A 20,837-nucleotide genomic window follows, 5' to 3' on the forward strand; every position below is an offset into this window, starting at 1 on the left:
ACGAATCGTTGGGATCGGGAAAAGAGTAATTTTCTTTTCATAAACTTTTTCAAATATTCTTCATTCATACTGTATTGTAGATAGTTACAGTTCTTATTAACGTTTTGTACTAGTATATTTTATACTAGCGACCCGCTCGCGTCTTCGCCTGCATGTAGTACACAATTATTTATTTTCTCATCTATTTTCATTTCCTCGCTCTGGTAACTCTGCCTAGTGCCTAATGTATTAATGGGAACGGAGTGTATTAACACCGAGCTTACCCTGTAGGATATAGGTAAAGCTAAAATAAACTGGTTGTGAGTAAAGTCGGTTTACCCATGATAATTTTACATGATAACATCATAAGAAAACATTGATGAAAATTGTATATATTTACATATTAAATTGAAGTATTATTGCTGAATTATTGTAATTTTGTATAATTTAAGAAGGAATTAATTGAAAAAATATATTAAAAACAAAATTTACATTCAATTTGCACTCGTTAATTCGAATATTTATTTTGTTTAAATTATGTAGATTAATTACAGCATAAAATAAATAATGTGCTGTTTAATTACAAGTACCAATGAATATAAAATGGATATATTAATTATATGTCAAAGGAAAAAAAGATATTCCTTATCAGACCTCAAATATTGAATTTCCTTAAAACTACCGCTGAACTAAATAATAACCGTAAAAAATATAAAGAGCAAACTAATCCAAAACAATAAATAAAAGAGCGAACGAACTATAAAATAACCGCATGTCGCTGTAAAAGCTGGTACATGTGTGCTTCTAAAATATTTATTATTATAGGCCTTCCCTTGTTCCCGATAGTAATAGTCAATTACATTACTTTATGCAGTGTTGTGAACAAAAATATGTTTTGTTCTTTTTAGATCCTCTATATGTAAATTACGGGAACGCATACACTCGTAGGCACTGCTACGTCTAAATTCGTACTCGTTTTGCGTGTTCGCTTTTGAAGGCTCCAAAATGAAAATCTACCTAGAGCAACCGTTCGAATATACAAGATTGACATACTGAAAGGTAGGTAGTATTTTTTTTAGCTTCACCCTGTATTCCGCTTGTACACAGGTAGATAGGTAGACAGTACAGACGTAGTGTTAAAACACTCCGTTCTTTACTTTCCGCTCAATTTCTAAGATATTGCGACGGAACTTTACGCCGTACTTTGTCTTGTACTAGATTGAAGAAATATAAACAAAAGTTAAAGTTACACTGTGCCGCTGCGCCACGACAGTCTACTATAATGACAAATACTGGTTACTTGTTTAAAAATTTCTAATAATGCTAAAAAAATTATAAAATCTATGAAATACGTACTAAGCGGCAAGCTTTAATATGAAAGTCGTAGATAACTACAAAACATAGTAAAATACTCCAGAATATATGAATAATAAAAAATCTTAAATTATTATTAAATAATAATATATAAATAATAATAATAATAATATATAAATAATAATAATTATAAATAATAATAACTTATTAAATAATCCAGTCCACCATTCCAGTATGTACATACCACCGACTAATTCCAACCAAACGGGCGTAACGCCAACCATTGTTTTAACTTTACAACAATCTTCACAAAAACAACGATCCTATTAATCTGCCAAGAAACGTTTCATTAGTAACTCACAAAGTGAATTTTAATGCAACTCCTCCGCTCCAGGTTTCCAGGCTTCCAAGTTTAGCCAAGTCTTTTTTCCCGGCAATCAGAGCGAGTTTATCGTTCAGGCGTGGACTGGCAACTTGCAGTGCAGTACAGTGCAGTTGCAGTTCCAGTTGCAGTTTGTTGCACAAAGTGGAACACGTTTCGCACGTTTTTGTGCCTCGATGGACTGGCGTCCGGCGTTGGTGCTTTAAACTAATTTTGTCATTCAATCTGTATGAGACTAGTCTTGTAATCCAACAAAGATGAGCACTGAGTGGCTGGATAGTGTTGGGAATAGGAAATATTGGTTTACTTTAAGTAAGCACGTTTTTTTTATTGATCGGTGTATAATTTTCATATCTATCTCATAGTGTTTTACATTACATGGTTTTATTTAGGAATATTTAGAAAGTAATGAAATCAATTTGTACACTTGTTCCTGTATATCAATCCGTATGCCAGTATAGTGTTAGTTCAGCACTTGCAGTTCAGTATTAATAACATGCAAGATAATAAATACACCATATATTCCGCACATATCTGGACACGACTTAACAGCAGGGTAGGCAGAGGAAACTTAGTGCTAATTAATTTAAATAAATATTTCATTTCCTCAATTGGAGAAAGAGTTAAGACACTCCGTCCCAACAAAACACTTCCGTTGTCCACTTTCCGTCGAATTCTGGAGGTGTTGAATGTTGAGTGGCGGAACCCAACGCCACACTTTGCCTCGTTACCAGACAATATTAATTATTTCATTTCAGAAAATATTAATCATTTCAAGTTGGAATCGAACTCACAACCCGTTCCGCACTTGAGCCACGACTAACCTCTACTATTTAAACGATATTCCATAAAAGCTATACACTAGATAAATAGCTGGGATTTTGGCAACTGAAAGGTCTGGCCGTCGGGTTTAGGCAGGTGTGCTGATAAAAAGCAGAATTGACGCGGATTTATGGGACAGTCGGACAGCCGATACAGGAAAAGCCTCAATCATTGAAATTTAAACGTATATATAGTATAAATGCATTTTACTTGCTTTGTTTTGATTGACTTTCTAACTAATATATTGTCTCACGATAAACAAACGATATTAAAATTTTTTCGTGTCATAGATTTTTTTGTGTCATGTGTCTGATAGTAACCGGATTGTGACTTCATTTTTAATTCTGAAGATTTTTTAATTTTTATTTTTTGGTTCACATGTTCTGTGTTAGTAGTTAGTAGTTCGTTTTATTTTTGCTTATTTTTCTCTATTGGGTTAGAAATATATTTTAGAAAACTAAAATTTAAAAAAATATGGATTTAAATCATTTTAAATAAACAAAATACAATTTATTTGAAGGAAAATATTAATCTCCATAGATTAAATGCTCCAGATAGCTAACACGCTTGTCTGATTGAAGATTATACGAATTGAAAAAACCAAATTTACAAGTAATTTAAGACAAAATACGTATGTAATAACATACGGCAGGTATTTAAAAGTGTTACTTGTACTTGGCAGGTTAAATTATTTCCACCTAAATTGAGTTCCACTTAACGCACAATATATCCATAATTAAGCGGAACGGAGAACGGAGTGTTTTAATACTAGGTACTCTAACTCTATCCTGCTATATGCAGGATACAGCGTGAAGTCGAACATATAAACAGAAACTAGGGCTATAGGGAGTTGAGTAATGAAAGAGTTCGTTACCGCACTCGCGTTAACGGCGGGCGGTGGCTGGCCGTTGGCGCAGCGCCCGCTTAGCCGCGTTCTGCACGCAGACACCTAGGGACTTTTGTTGTAAATATAATATATGTACATACGATTGTGGCTGTAAAAACGACGGTTGTAGGTTCGATTCCCACTCGAGAAATGAAATTATAATATTTTCATTTTTTAGGTCCGGTAACAAGATAATGGGCGGCGGTGAATACCGCTAGTCAACACATAATGTTTCTAACATTCGGCGGGAAGTGGAGATTGGAATTTTTTAACATTAGTTACCCTAATTGCGGGATACAAGGAGAAGCTGAAAAATAAATATGTACATACAAATATGTAAGCGTAGCTTATGATATTTCTTTTGCATTTCTTTAGTTTCACGCTTCTCGCTCAATTTTTAGAAATAACAATAACTGATTCTCCCGACTGGAATCGAACTCACAACCGTCGCGCTTACAACACAAATGAACAACCTAAAAACCTAAGAAACGCCTTATATTTATATGAAAAACAACTTAAGTATTCCAATTCCACTACAGCAAGTTAAAGCGGTAGGGTAAGTCATGTTTATTACTGAATAAAAAATATAAATGGTACACAGAGCTCTAATGAAACGTGCGCATTACTATGAACACCTGCAGTCGGGCTAATTAAAACTGGGATTAAGCGACGCCACGCAGTACTGGAGATGGCGGTTAAGGGTTAGTTTACACTTGTATGTTTGTTTGTACGTTATACCTAAGGTAAGTAACTAAGTCACTTTTGTGTTGACGATGGTTGCGAGTTCGATTTTTGTGATAGTTTAAAGATTTTATAATTGACTAGCGGACCCGGACGCGGCTACGCCTGCTTGAAATATAAGAATATAATTTCATAGAAATATAATTTCAATCTAGATGAAATGCTAAAAGTGACTATTATATTTATTTTCATAATGATGAATATCAAAATGACGCGGTAACGAACGCGGTCGCGTAGCGACGACGGTTGTTATTAACATGGCAGAATAAATTGCATGTCAAATTAGAAAGTTTTTTAATTTATTAGTACATATGTGTAATGTAATATTATATAGCCTATAGCACTTCTGAAGAATGCAGCTTTCATAAAAAACAAAAACAAAGTAAATCGATCCAGTAGATCCAGAGATCCTAGCGTTCAAACAAACAAACAAACAAACTCTTCCGCTTTATTATATTAGTACTAGTGGACCCGGACGCGGCTACGCCTGCTTAAACTATAAGAATATTTATTAACTATATTTTCAGTTTTCAATAGAATTAGTAAGAAAATATAAGCTTAAATAATCAAAAAGAATAATAAGTAGAGACATATTATTAGAAAAAATATCTGAGAAATTGAAAACCAACATAAGAAGTAAAAATAACCCGTACCTAAAAACTACCTAAAAGGATATTTTTAGCCAGCAATATCAAATAAAATAAGAAGAGAACCAAAGTGTATTTTAAATTAATTATAAACAGCAAATAAAGTTCGAAAATGTATGAAAATTTATAAAACCGTCAACGTCATCTGCCTGTTCGCGTCGGTCATACTCATACTGTGCCGCCCGAAGGCTAGGTCATTTCGAATCAGTGACATCTCCTTAATTATTTATTAGAATGTTATACAGTAAACTATAATTTCAATCTAGATAAAATGCTATAATGTTTATTTTCATAAGGATGAATATCAAAATGTCGCGGTAACGGTTGCGTAGCGACGCGACGGTTGTTATTAACATGGCAGAATAAATTGCATGTCAAATTAGAAAGTACTTTAAAATATATTAGTATATATGTGTAATGTAATGTTATATAGCCTATAGCACTTCTGAAGAATGCAGCTTTCATATAAAACAAAAACAATGTAAATCGGACCAGTAGATCCAGAGATCTTAGCGTTCAAACAAACAAACAAACAAACAAACAAACAAACAAACAAACTCTTCCGCTTTATTATATTAGTATAGATAGATGCAATTGTTCTGTGCCTGTTTTACTTTCAATTGTCAGAGTGGGTAATATTTTTTTTAAGTTAGTCAGTCAGCTTCACGCTGTATCCCGCACAGCAGGGTAGACAGAGGGAACTAAGTGTCAAGACACTCCGTTCCCCACTTTCTGCCGAATTCTGGAGGCGTTGAGTGGCAGGAACTCAACGTCACGTTGTCTCGACACCAGAGCGAAGAAATGGAAATATAAACGTAAATAAATATTTAATTTCCTCGAGTGGGGATCGAACCCACAACCGTCGCGTTACAGTCACACCCTTGTGCCGCTGGGCCACGACGGCCTAATCCTCATCTCTTTTTTTTTTTTGTATATCAAATTATGGTTAAGCCTTAATTTCTAATTTAAGCTACGGCCGTTTTCCATTTCCTATTTTACATATTTTAGGTTAGGATTGAGTATAGTAATAATTCTTGAAGTGGAAATCGAACTTATTTCTAAAGCAGTGTGCATTGTCCGTTTGTTTGTCAGATGCTCCCTAGATCAGCTTCTATACTTTAATCCTTCAATGAAAGTTAAGTATTCATAAATTTTGCTGTGAAAAATGATGTTAAATTTGTTAGCAAATAGATAGAATAATATTAATGAGATATTTCGGTTTATAATCTTATTAATATAGTCTATATAATTCTCAAAAAGAATTCATTTATAAACATAAAGTAAATAAGGAATAATAAAAACATACTAGGTAGCACGTAATACGACTATTGTAGAAAAATGATATCTAGGAAGACCTGTAAAGTCTTACTTTGATAATGTTCAATAAACCAGGTTTGATAAAAAAACAGAACTCGATCAGTTGTTTAAAATATAAAAAATACATAAAGTATTTCTTTTATACAAGTATTTTTTTCAAAGATACAGTTATCTGTACATATGCATAATTCTAAATTATTTTAGTAAATTTCTATTTAGGGGCCAGTCGTGGCGCCGGGGCTCAATGTGTGACTGTAAAATCGACTGGTTGTGGGTTCAATCCCCACTTAAGATTAAATTAAATTTTTATTTCCATTTCCTCGCTCTGGTGGCGAGGCACTCAACACAATGCCTCCAGAATTCGACAGAAAGTGAGTAACAGAGTGTCTTAACACTACCTACGTAGTGGCGAAGCGTGCGACTACAAACGTGAAATAAAAATAATATTATTTATAACATTTAAAATATATAATTTTCTTGTAACAATATTCATATGCTTACACAATATTTCACATTTAAAACAAGTAGCAGCTCGTCGTCGTCGTATTTTCTTTAGAAAACGTAATTCTAGTTAGAAGCCGAAGCTGCATTATATATAGCGGTGTTAGAACACTACATATACGAGTATAGTACGGTCGACGAGTGCTGGCCACTCTGAAGTCAGTTGTACATGGCTGTGCAGATGTGGTTTTAGGGTTTTTCTTACTTTTGATTGTTTTGTTTTGGAGTGTATAATGTAAAATCTTATAAACCTAACAACAGAGCGGCCAAGACTCGTTGAGCGTACTATATGTTTCAGCATTACACAAATATGGCCCGTATTTGGTATAAGGTCTTGTTTAAAATAATAGTGTAAGAGAGGAATGCTGCCACCGCTACAGGAAACTACTTGTAAACAGTTGTATATACGAATATACATATATATGTATAATATATGTATGTGGGTACATTTGTATGTATGAATACGGGTGTAGAAAATTACTTTGCATTTTATACTCTTGTAAAATTCTGTTCTTAAATGATATTTTCAAAGAATTAATAATAAAGGATGCTAAAAAATCTATAAGTCCATATGTTCGTTCATGTTTTAGCTTCACGCAGTATACCACATATAGCATTCCATTGAGATTGTGTGTTAAGTGACGGCACCCAACGCCACGCTGTGTCTCGTTGCTAGTACAAGGAAATTGAAAATAATTCGTTCCCCTAATTGAAAACCCATAACAGTCATGCTAACAATCGTTGTGCTCGATTTATTATTATAGTTAAGGTTTGCTTCTATAATAACCTAATTCTAAAGGCTAAATATTCAACAATAATTCCTTCACTGGCAGAATATTATCTTTAAGAGTCTTTGATATCATATTTTTATTAAAGAAATATTGCTTCAATAGAAATATATAAAAAATGCGAAAATGCGCGACATATGGAGAACGGACTGCCATAAAATAGATTTTTTTCTCTCTTTTTATGTGTCAACACAAAAATAATGGAGGTCATCATGGCGCAGTTGGCAGCATCTGACTGTAAACAACATGGTTGTCGGTTTAGCCCCCACTCGGGGAACTAATTAATTGGAATTATTTTCATTTTCCAGCTCTGTTTAAGTTCTGTCTCCCAACACGCAATGCTTCGAAAATTGGGCAGTGAGTGGGGAACGCAGTGTCTTATCACTACGATCTCTCTGCCTACTTTGCTACATTTAAGATAAAAAAAAAATAATCTTTTAAACTTATTCTACTTTAAATGTTAATATTGCTTTTCTTTTCAATCTTCAATGTTTGTATTGTTCTCATATACTTTAATACCGAATTTCATACTCAAACGTGCTCCAGTGTTCAATTTTGGGTCAACACAAATTAACTCTAATTAAATACAAACATTTACATTTCCCTTATATAATGATTCGTATACTATTAGAGTCTGTCCTCCTACTAAATTGTAGATAAGGGTTTTCTCAGTCGACACGTATTTAGATGCTCATTACTTTTAATTATTATTTTTTTCAGCTTCACGCTATACTTCGCAAGCAAGATGGGCAGAGGAAATTTAATGTAAACACAACAAATACCACGCTTTACCTTGTTAGCAGAGCGAAGATATGAAAATATTAATAAACATGGCGTACGGACGCAAGCGTGTGACAGTAAGGCTCGAAAATTCGACGGAAAGTGAGGTAGAGAGTGCCTTAACACTAGGTTCCCTTTCCCTACCTGCTATCCACAGGATACAGAGTGAACCTAAAAAAAAACCACATCCCCAATCAATAGATTTAAAAATCGCTCGACTCGCAAAACAAATAGCCAGCTAAATAATAAAGAGTGGATCGATAGAGCGTAAACAGCACTTGTTTGATTTCCATCCTTGTGTAAATATAGTCGACATGTCCCGCGGCTACTATGAATACTTTACACTGGAACGATTTCTCGTCCCTGTCATACAATATGGGAAAATTATTTTATTTTGTAATGACTATACCTTTTATATTATTGTTTTTTTATTTGTTATAATTGTTACAATAATTGCAATTAAATGAGAATGGCTTCATGGTGTATACCGTATATGTCGAGATAGAGGGGGGAACCTGGTGTTAAAACGCTTCGTTCTCTATCTGTAGATTTCCAGACAACTGCGGATATCAACGCCGCGCCTTGTCTTGTTACCAAACCGATTATATGACAATAATTTATTCTTCTGAGTAAGAGTCAGACTCACAACCGCTCTTATAACAAGACAAAGCACAGAGCTTAACTTAACACGCTATATTTCTAAAATTGAAAGGAAAATGAGGAATGGAATGTCTTAACACTAGATTCCCTCTGCCTACCCTACTATTAGTTTCGACATTTAACCCGCTATATTTCTAAAATTGAACGGAAAATGAGGAATGGAATGTCTTAACACTAGATTCCCTCTGCCTACCCTACTATTAGTTTCGACATTTAACCCGCTATATTTCTAAAATTGAAAGAAAAATGAGGAATGGAATGTCTTAACACTAGATTCCCTCTGCCTACCCTACTATTAGTTTCGACATTTAACCCGCTATATTTCTAAAATTGAAAGAAAAATGAGGAATGGAATGTCTTAACACTAGATTCCCTCTGCCTACCCTACTATTAGTTTCGACATTTAACCCGCTATATTTCTAAAATTGAAAGAAAAATGAGGAATGGAATGTCTTAACACTAGATTCCCTCTGCCTACCCTACTATTAGTTTCGACATTTAACCCGCTTCTTCTTCTTCTTCCTGGCATTAATCCCGGCTATTACCAGGGTCTGCCTTCCTACTTACCCTACTCCACTTTGCACGATCTTTTGCGTCCTCGGTGGTTAGACCATTGGCTCTCATGTCCTGCATCACGACATCCAACCAGCGCTTCCTTGGGCGTCCGGGAGGTCGCGCCCCAGGAACTAGTATAGCAAGGCACTTGCGTCCGACATAGTTCTTAGGCCGGCGCGTAACGTGGCCAAACCATCTCAAGCGACGCTCTTGGAGCTTATCCGCTACGTCACGGACCCCAAGACTACCTCGAATGAATGTGTTGCGTATGCGGTCAGACCGCGTTACGCCGCACATCCACCTCAGCATCTTCATTTCCGTGACGTGAAGCTCCAGAGTGTGCCGAGATAGTGCTGGCCAACATTCGCTGCCGTATAAAAGAACCGGTCGGACGATGCTCTTGTATATCAGCCCCTTGAGCTTGGGCGGTATTCTGCGGTCGCAGACCACACCAGTGACCTCCCACCATTTGGCCCAGGCAGCGCTTATCCGGCCATGGACATCGTGGTCGATGCCTCCAGACTCGTGCATAACGGATCCAAGGTACCTGAACTTCTCCGACTTAATGGCTGGCTCAGGACCTATAAGGATGGTGCTCGAGTCCCGGCTCCCGCAGGCCATGTACTCTGTCTTCGACACATTTAGTTTAAGACCGCCGTTCTCAAGCGTACCCTTCCAGAGGTTCACTTTACGCTCCAGCGTCAGTCGATTCTCGGCAATGAGTGCTATGTCGTCGGCATACATCATCAGCCATGGAGGCTGGTCCTGGATGTGAGCCGAGACAGTATCAAGCACTACATTGAACAAGAACGGACTAAGAGCCGAGCCCTGGTGAACCCCCACTGTAATCGGGAAGGGTCTAGTGTCGCCAACAGCAGTCCTAACCATAGAAGCGGAATCGTGGTACATGCCTCTGATAATCTCAATATAGGCCTCAGGGATCCCTTTGGATCGCAATGCCCACCAGATACACTGACGAGGCACACAGTCAAAGGCCTTCTGCAGATCTAAAAAGGCCACGTGCAGAGCTCTCCTTTTTTCCCTGTATGCCTCCATCAAAGTTCTGAGGGCGAAAATGGCGTCCATGGTGCCCGATCCTGGCTGAAATCCATATTGAGACTCAGAGACAGTACACTCTCGGCGGAGCCTGAGGTCGATCATGCGCTCGAAGAGCTTCATGGTATGACTCATAAGCTTAATGCCCCTATAACTACCACAATCTTGAACACTGCCCCTTCCCTTGTAAATAGGGGTAATAAAGCTAAGCCGCCACTGATGCGGCATCTTACCAGTGTTCAAGATATGGTTAAAAAGGTCAGTAAGCATGAGCACACCAAGAGAGCCCAACGATTTCCACGCTTCGATCGGGATGTCGTCAGGTCCCACCGCTTTTCCGTTCTTCATGCGTCGAAGGCAATTACGTGTTTCGTCAAGGGTTATTGGGGCAATAAGTCCGAGGTTAGGCGGTGGGTCGTGATGAAGACTGCATGGGTGCTGAGTATTCAGCAACTCCTGGAAGTAGCTTCTCCACCTCTCCTTCACAGAGTCATGATTACAGAGCAGCGTGCCCTGGGAATCTTTGATGCAAAGACATTTTGCGATATCTTGCGTCACTTTATCCCGGGAACGTGCCAGTTTGTAAATGAGCTTCTGCCCCTCCACAGTTTCAAGTTTATCATACAATGGTGACAAACTCTCACTGCGGGCTCTGGCTACAGCTCTTTTACTGGCACGTTTAGCTACTGTGTACTCCAGTCTGTCTTCAGGAGAGTTGGATTCCTGCCACTTCTTAAAGGCAGCCTTCTTTTCACGAGTAACCTCCTGCACCTCGTCATTCCACCACCATGTCTCCCTGTCGATGACACGTCCTCCCCTAGAAAGGCCAAGAACTCGCCTGCCCGCCGCAATGATTGCCGACTGAGCCCGATCCCAAGCATCCTGAGCAGTCTCGGTGTTAGTCGAAATATCGTGACTTTTCACCTCTGCCAGGAAGTCGGTCTGCATCGGTCCATTCAGCAACCACCACTTGATCCGAGGCCTACGTTTCTCGGCTACTTTCTTCTTCGGAGTGACGTTAAAGTCCATGACAAGAAGACGATGTTGGGCCGTTAGGCTTTCGCCTGGAATGACCTTACAGTTAGTTACCCTGCCCATATGACACCGTCTGGTCAATAAGTAGTCTATTTGAGTTGAGTGGGACCCGCTCTTATACGTGATAAGGTGCTGAGAATTCTTTTGGAAGAACGTATTCACGACGGCCAGATCAGACGCAATACAGGTTCTCAGAATGTTTTCTCCCTCTGCATTGCGAAGACCGTGCCCAAAACCCCCGTGAACACGTTCATACGGCTCAGCAGCCTTACCGACGTGCCCGTTCAAATCCCCCCCAACTAAGACCACTTCGGTACACGGCACAGCAAGTAGCACTCCTTCATACTGCTCCCAGAATGTCTCCTTTTCGGCCGCGCTACATCCCGCCTGGGGAGCATAGGCACTGATTAAGTTTGTGATGACGCCCTCAATCAGTACCCTCACTCGCATCAAGCGGTCGGAGCGACGGTCAACTTCAAGGAGCCCATTCTGAAGCTCTTCAGATAGCACTACCGCTACACCGTTTCTACCCGAAGGTGACCCAGTGTATATAAGCCGGTAACCCTGTCCGATGTTACGGGACTTATTGCCCTTCCAGCGTGTTTCCTGGAGGAAGGCACACTGGACCCGACGTCTCATGAGTACATCTGCGAGTTCCCTGCATCGTCCGGTCAGAGAGCCAATATTCCACGTTGCAAAGCGGAGTTTCCTTCTGAGTACTAGCGTCTTTAGCCGTGCCCGTACATGACACGGTAGCCCTTGCCCACTTGTCGCAGGTGTAGGGCGATGTGCCTGCGCGTCGTTTTGCGGCGACGCCCTAGCCGTACCCAGTCTGTTGTTTTGTCGGTCCATGTAAGTGGCGGTTGGCGGTTTTTAAATGGAGCGACTGCCGTCTGACCTCCAAAACCCCTTTGTGGGGAAAAACCGAGGAAGGGAGAGGATAATAGAAGGGGTAGGATAGGTAGAAGGAGGGAGCTAAGGGAAGGAGGGGGGGAGTTAGGACACCATTCTTACGGACTGGATGAGGATGTAAGAGTGGCGGCTCGAGGATCCGGGGTCGCGTACCCGTATGCCCACAAACAAATATCGGACAGATATTAGTCAGGACATCCTCTGGAAAACGACATTTAACCCGCTATATTTCTAAAATTGAAAGAAAAATGAGGAATGGAATGTCTTAACACTAGATTCCCTCTGCCTACCCTACTATTAGTTTCGACATTTAACCCGCTATATTTCTAAAATTGAAAGAAAAATGAGGAATGGAATGTCTTAACACTAGATTCCCTCTGCCTACCCTACTATTAGTTTCGACATTTAACCCGCTATATTTCTAAAATTGAAAGGAAAATGAGGAAAGGAATGTCTTAACACTAGATTCCCTCTGCCTACCCTACTATTAGTTTCGACATTTAACCCGCTATATTTCTAAAATTGAAAGAAAAATGAGGAATGGAATGTCTTAACACTAGATTCCCTCTGCCTACCCTACTATTAGTTTCGACATTTAACCCGCTATATTTCTAAAATTGAACGGAAAATGAGGTATGGAATGAGGAACACTAGGTTCCCTCTGCCTACCCTACTATATGCGGGAAAATATAAAGCGAGAAACTGATCTCTTGAAGATTCTGAAATGCATTACATACAAAATAATATCACCGTCATGGCACAAGCGTGCAATTGTAAACGTGACGGTTGTGGGTTCAATTCTCACTCATGGGAATGTAATATTTCATATTTTCTTTTCAACACGCAATGCCTGAAGAATACGGATTCCATTAATTCACAATAAAGATAATTCTACGAAGATGAGATCTCATCCGCAAAACGAGGACATTTCATATTACGAGAGTATTCAAAAAGTCCAGTCCGCCTGGTAATATCATTAAAAAACAAATTTTATTCATGACTACTTCTTATTTCATTTACTTTGTACTAAGTTTGTTTTAACCAGATTCTCCATGGGAACATTTCTCTTTTATTTTCATTTAAAAAAAAAAAATTAAAAGCTCAAATGTATTACATTTCATTAATTACAGTAAATGTACGGCGGTTTGTTCGTTCTATGTATTGTTTCAACATGTCTATTCAAGATTGTGAAAATCTGGCGGTTTTCAATGCTCTTTGAATTCTATGGGACATAAGTTTTAAATGAAACATTTCACGTGTATGACTTCTGAATGTGAATATAGAATTTACTTAATGTATTCTTAAAACAACGTGTAATTTTATATGTTTAAGTGCTGAAAGTAAAATTACTTTTAAATAAAAGAGAAGTAGGTAAGTAATTAATATTTGAATCCACAAAAGATAGGGTTGTTTGTTTAATATGTACAACTCTTCCGTAAAAACGATTTCATATTAACGAAATTTCTTTGTTAGGTCTGAAAGTTATACTTATGATTAATATTTACATTTTCTCGTTCTAGCAATAAGACAATGCACGGTGTTCAGTTTTTCCCAATACATAATGTCTCAAAATACCCTGCTATGTACGGGATACAGCGTGAAACGTGAAAAATAAAATTATTATAATTATCACTAACACAGTAACTTATTAAACACGCCCCCAATCTTCGATAAACTAAGTTTCGAACTCCTCGGACCTTTACACTTCCCTCGATTTCCTCGAAAGGGAAGATTGTTCATATTATCAGATCTATATTTACATATTTTCGGCACACTCCTCGAACTTTTACCACAAATTCGATTATTCCAAAGACATCAGCATCGGCTTCGGATTTTTCCAATATTTGTACTTTCTCTGATATCTTCTTCCGTTTCCTTTAAGTTTTTTTGTTTTATTATCTTTCTCGTGTTATTTTACTTCGAAGTTGTAATGAGGTCGACGCGACGACTGTGGATTCGATTCCCAATCGAGAAAATGAATTATTTTCATCATCGCCATTTAACAATGTGATAAATATTGAGTACTTACGTCCACTGAACGCGTAATGTCTTGAAAATTGATAGTGTCATAACACTTTTCTCCGGCACAAGCTTGCGACTGTTAACGCGACCGCAATGAAATGAAATATTTCAAATTTCTTGCTCTGGTAATAGGCAACGTTGCCAGCCGGCGAGCGCGTTGTTGAGTTTCGCAACTCAGCAGACAATACTTCTAGAATTGAGTGGAAAGTGGGAACAGAACTTTATTTATAAGAAGGGGGGCCTTACCCTAGTCTGCCAGGCTCTCTCTGCCTACCCTTCTATTATTCTATGTACGGGATACAGTGAGAAGCTAAAAAATTAATAAATATGTTATAATCTATAAAAATTATTACCTAACATTTACCATAAATACATCCTATCCTATCTATATATATAAAATCGAAAGGTCACTCACTCATCACGAAATCTCAGAAACTACATGTGCTAGGAATCTAAAATTTTGCATAGGAGTTACTTATAGGACGTAGGTGCTCGCTAAGACGGGAAAATGCAATATTCGATTTCTAAGGGGTTGTTTTTGGGGTCGAAAGTTTGTATGAAACTTCGTTACTACAAATGCTAGAAGTCTCAAATTTTGCATAGACGTCACTAGGACGTAGCCATGGAGACAGAAATTAATCTATATATATAAAATCGAAAGGTCACTCACTCATCACGAAATCTCAGAAACTACATGTGCTAGGAATCTAAAATTTTGCATAGGAGTTACTTATAGAACGTAGGTGCTCGCTAAGACGGGAATTTGCAATATTCGATTTCTAAGGGGTTGTTTTTGGGGTCGAAAGTTTGTATAAAACTTCGTTACTACAAATGCTAGGAGTCTCAAATTTTGCATAGACGTCACTAGGACGTAGCCATGGAGACAGAAATTAATAATAGCATAGTTCACGCGGGTGACTCCGCGAGCGGGCCGCTAGTATCTTATGAAACAAAGTCGCTTTTCGTGTCTGTCTGAACTTTCTAACTCTTCTTCTTCTAAACCACCCAACGGATTTTTATGCAGTTTTCACCATTAGGTCGAGATCGAGACGGATTTTTATGCGGTTTTCACCATTAGGTCGAGTATTTCTCAGGGAAAGTTTATATATAGTTTATTATTTGTACATTCTTATGTAAATTAACATAAATACGATAAATGTGTATTAAGTCCTACCCGTTGAGACACTTTCGCGCATGCGCTGCTTTAATGGTAAGCACTACATGAAAATAATGTACTGGAGTATTGTTCCTCTTAATAAGATCTACAAAAAAGTCCGCAACAGCATATTTTTATCTTTTACGGATAACGTGTAGTGATCATATTTCTGTCTAAAAATAGTAATTTCAATATATTTTTTATTGTGAGGGATATTTTTCCATAATAGTATTAATCCTTATCCTTTAAAATACTTTATTAATTTTCTACGTTAAACGAAGATAAAATTTGCTTTTTAAACTATTTCGAAATTGCGAATAGTTTTAGAGAAAAACGCATTTAATTATTGACACATCACACCGTTCACACATCAACTGTATCGAGTCAAGTTTCACTCATCCCTTACTCTCAGCAAATAAATAAGTATATTAGTTACGTTGGCCATTTAATGTAGATCAAAACTGTCTTTTCTGTTTTTCATTTTAATAAGTACTTTAGAAGTTGTTACAATATCAAAAAATCCTTGCTGCGAAACGAGCCTCGCGACGTTATGCTTATACAAGCGAGTCCGCCGCGCCCGCCTGTCTTACACGCATCGGTGGTTCAGTGGTAGAATGCTCGCCTGCCACGCGGGCAGCCCGGGTTCAATTCCCGGCCGATGCATTCTATTTCATTTTCGTCACAGGCAGCCACGTAGTGCTTGCTTTTCATCAGGGACAGAATACCCTCTTCAGCATTAACCACAAGCTCGAAAAAAAAAAACCCGCCTGCCTTTATAGCAACGAAGATTTAGATGCGTTTGCACGTATTGGATAATTCGAGTTGAATGTATTATTTAATGTCATTTAACTATCTAAAAATAGTAATTTAAATATATTTTAATAAGTACTTGAAAAGATTAGTAGCACAGATTTAAAATAACGGTACCTACTAAAAAATCCTTGCTGTGTAAAACAATTGGAAAATCCTTATTGAAACTACGAAAATGCGGGTTGCATTAGGGTTTAATTAATTTTCACATTATCTTAAGTGCTTTGCAAACATACATTACATGAATAATCCAGTAGTTAAAGCGGGCGAAGCCGCAAGAGGGTCGCTAGTATATATATAAATTCAATAGTTTATCATCAATCGATTTAAGGCAGCGAAGCGACTCTTACCGACGCGCTAACTTGCTAATTGTGTTTAACTTAGTATAGACAATAATAGGGGATGTCGCGGATAAACAGACAGTTAACTAATTCTATTGGGTGTTTAACTTTAAGTTAATAGATTGTTATGAAAAATATTATTATTTTTCTATAGTATTATCTATACTTAATACTATAAAGCTAAAGTGTTTATTTGGTTGAACATACTAATCTCAAAAACTAGTAGTTCTAATTATAATTTTCTTTTTGTGTTGGTTTGCCCAATTATCGAGAAAATCTATAGGTATTATTATACAACTCTACGATAAAAAATAACATTAATTTACTTCATAAAAAATAACCCACGATTTAAATTTGAACCTGCTATCATCATGGAAAGTGAGACACCGGTACTAAAACCTGCATAAAAACCTTAAAATCCTACTTTAAAAGGAGTTACGCGACAGCACTACGTTATAAACTAAGCCAGTTAAGTGTAAAACTGTGTGAGTTAATGACTACCGAGCCACATAATCCGAAGTTAAATAAAGATGAAAATAAATTGCATCTACAAATGTTTGCAATACTATAGCCTATTGCTATAGCTTGAGACCGACTGTTAATATGATAGTTGTGAGTTCAATTCCCATCCAGGGGAATGATAACTCAATGCGTCTCAAATTAGGGCGAAAAGCGGAGTATCTTGACACTAAATATCTATTCTGATTTACGGGGCACAGTGTAAAAATGGACAAATCGTCAAATTGAAAATCCATAAGTCAACTAAGCTATTAATATCTTTACATCTCCGTTCTGGTAACATCTTGATAAGGCTGTTATTATTTCTTTGAGTAGCAATTCTTAAGAAGCAAATTTACAAGGTTTCAATATACAAATGTGACTTACAATTAATGATAATCTATATAATAATGTACCTATATAAAACTTCCGTTACTGACAGACAAGGTTTAGCCTTCAGTTACTACTTGGGGTTGCAAAGTTAAAATTTAGCAGGTAGGTAGGGTTGCTCGACAAAAAAAAATAATATTAAGATATTACTAAGTAAACCGAACAGAAGTTAAAAAATAACTTAAAAAGATACCCATTTTTTCTTCTACAGTTTAATTTTTGTATATTTTTGTACATATAAGCATAGTTTTGTTTCAGTTTTTTACGTCTTTAAGCTCACGCAAATAAGTTTCCGGTCGAAGAATAATTAATTACCTGTAGTGTTTTCTATCAAAAATAAATTATAATAATATTTATTCTATTTAAAATATCAAAATGTAGAAACAACTAAGTAAGTATCCCAAGAATCCCCACCAGCTGAAGCTTCACTTGACTCAGCCAAGTTTCCGTTTTATTTGTAAATTTTATAACCGACATGGAGACAGGGACACTCCATCTTATCTCGTGTTGCTTGTTAGCGCGACGCGTATCGATGTCTGCGGCGTGACCGACAAATGGCCTACAGCTGCCGCCTACCAGCTAGTCAGCAAAAAGATTTAAAACAACTAAAAAAAGATTCAATGATAGATTTTTTTTAATGATTATAAAGTTTGATTTTGGACTAGCGGACCCGCGCAGCTTCGCTTGCTTATTTAGGGGTGAATTCTAATAAACCACGAAACATGTGTTCAATGAAATATTTTTAAGAGTCTAAATTTCAAATTTTATAAAAATCGCTGGCGATGTAAAGATTTTTCCATACAAACATTCAACCCCTTATATGCACCCTTAGGGGATGAATTCCATACAAACTTTCAACCCCTATTTCACCCCTTTAGGGTTAAAATTTTTAAAAATCCCTTCTTAGTGGATGTCCAGATTACAAAAGTAAACATCTGTCCAAACTTCACGTTTCTACGCACAGAGGTTACGGCTGTGCGTGCGTCTTACCTCAGTCAGTGAGGACAAGTCCTTTTATAGATTAAATTTAATTGAATAATTGGATTGGACAATGATTGACTGTAAAGGTGTTGGTTGTTGGTTCGATCCCCACTTGGGGTATAAGTTATTTTAATTTCCCAGGTTTTTTTAGTTATACCCTGTATCCCACACTTAGAGGTGACCTGGAGACCTCCATAGTGCAAAAACACTCCGTTCCTAACTTTCCGCTAAATTCTTGAGTAATTGCGTGTTTAGTGAAAAACTCAACGCCGCGGATCATTACCAGTGCGAGGAAATGAAAATACTGTCACACGCTTGTGCGCCTGTTCGTTGTATGGGTATATTCTACGCAAATAGCAAGGTAGCGAAAGCTAAAGAAACACAAAGTAATAGATAGGTACATTTTAAATAACCAAATGGTTTTATAAATTTACTTAAATTAATTATATTTTTTTACATATTGCACTCTTGACTGATCTATTAGTTATAGTTAATGATCTGATATTTCTTTGAGGTCTACCACCAGAGCTACAGGAGAATAACTAAGAATTGTGTATGACAAGTGATATTTTCTAAGGGTTCAATTTTAGATTATATTAAGTAAATTAATAACATGTAATAAAGCCTTTAATAATTAAAAAAATTGAAGCAGTAGTTCCTGAGGTTAGCGAAATAACCAGATAAACTTGTCATAAACATAATAGCGTAAATGAATTTGACATTTGCTGACCTTTACAGCACAGTGACTTTAAGGTCTTTGAAAAAGCGAAATGTGATTTTTTTAAATTTACATAGGCACGCCTAACGAAAATACCTTTCAGAATATATTTAAAATAAATGTAGGCCGTTATTAAATATTAAATTTTAGTATTACTTTCTTTGAACTAAAATATATCTAGCGAAATGTAATTTTCTATTGAAATGAATATTTATTTATTATCTATTACCATTGAGAATTTCTAAAATATTGTTCAATTTAAATTATTTGCTTTGAGATTAAGACTTTACAAAATATTTTCTGAGAAATCTCATTATTTTCGTGGATTCGATTCCCTCCAAGCACTATTTTCATTTCTTCGCTCTTGTGAAAACAGAACTTGGCATCAAGTTCCGACACTTGAAATATGTTCTCGAATTCCATCGAATTGGAGAACTGAGTGTCATGACACTAAGGCCACTGCCTACCCTACCATAAGTAATGCTAAAAAAAATCGAATGTTGGAACATTAACCACTGTGCAACGAGACACAACATGAAAACGAAATATAGGAGATACTTTTACACTTTCAGACATCCACATTACTTTTAAATGGTATCATTTATCATAATCGCGTGTTTTTCAAAAGATACCTGCGGGACGTAGTGCTGTGGGTACTAGAGGTACGTTTATTTCAAGCAACTTCGGTCTGGAGGGAAATGGTGCAAAAGAGCTTATCACTTATAGTATGACAAGATATATATTTTGTTTTAGTTGTGGAATGGATGGTGGTTTATATAGAAAATATAGCTATTGTACCTTTAGTTTAATGAAAAAAAATCAATTAGGTTAGGTATAAGGGCAGTGGACACCGAAATGTTTTAATAGAAGATTTTCTCCGTCTACACAGCTCTATGACTGTGAGGGATAAAATCTATGTTTAATTATTCAGCTTCAAGCTGTATCTCGCACACACCAGGGTAGGCAGAGAGAATCTAGTGTTAAGACATTCCGTTAAGTTGTTTAATTATTAATTTATAAATATTATAAAGCAGAATCATATCTCACTTATAAAATTAAAACTTTTATTATACACTAGCTTTTCCTTCCAACTTCACCTGGTAGATAGGTAGAGTGGGCAACATTGAAATAATAAATGTGATAATTATACGTACCTTGTTCCATAAATAGGCTATCCAACACAAAAATACTTTTTCAATTCAAATCAGTGATTCCTGAGATTAAGGCAATCAACCAAACAACAACTGTATAATCTATATATATAAAAGGACTTGTCCTCACTGACTGAGGTAAGACGCGCGCACAGCCGTAACCGCTGTGCGTAGAAACGTGAAATTTGGGCAGATGTTTACTTTTGTAATCTGGACATCCACTAAGAAGGGATTTTGAAAAATTCTCACCCTAAAGGGGTGGAATGGGGGTTGAAAGTTAGTATGGAAAAAAATCTAAATCGGCACCGATTTTTATAAAACTTCCAAATTTAGATTATTAAAAGTATTTAACTGAACACGTGTTTCATCGTTTTCTAGAATTCTCCCCCTAAGGG

The sequence above is a fragment of the Heliconius melpomene genome, chromosome 17 (assembly GCF_056956725.1).
Source record: "Heliconius melpomene rosina isolate 202511_hmr_F chromosome 17, ASM5695672v1, whole genome shotgun sequence".
NCBI lineage: Eukaryota > Metazoa > Arthropoda > Insecta > Lepidoptera > Nymphalidae > Heliconius > Heliconius melpomene.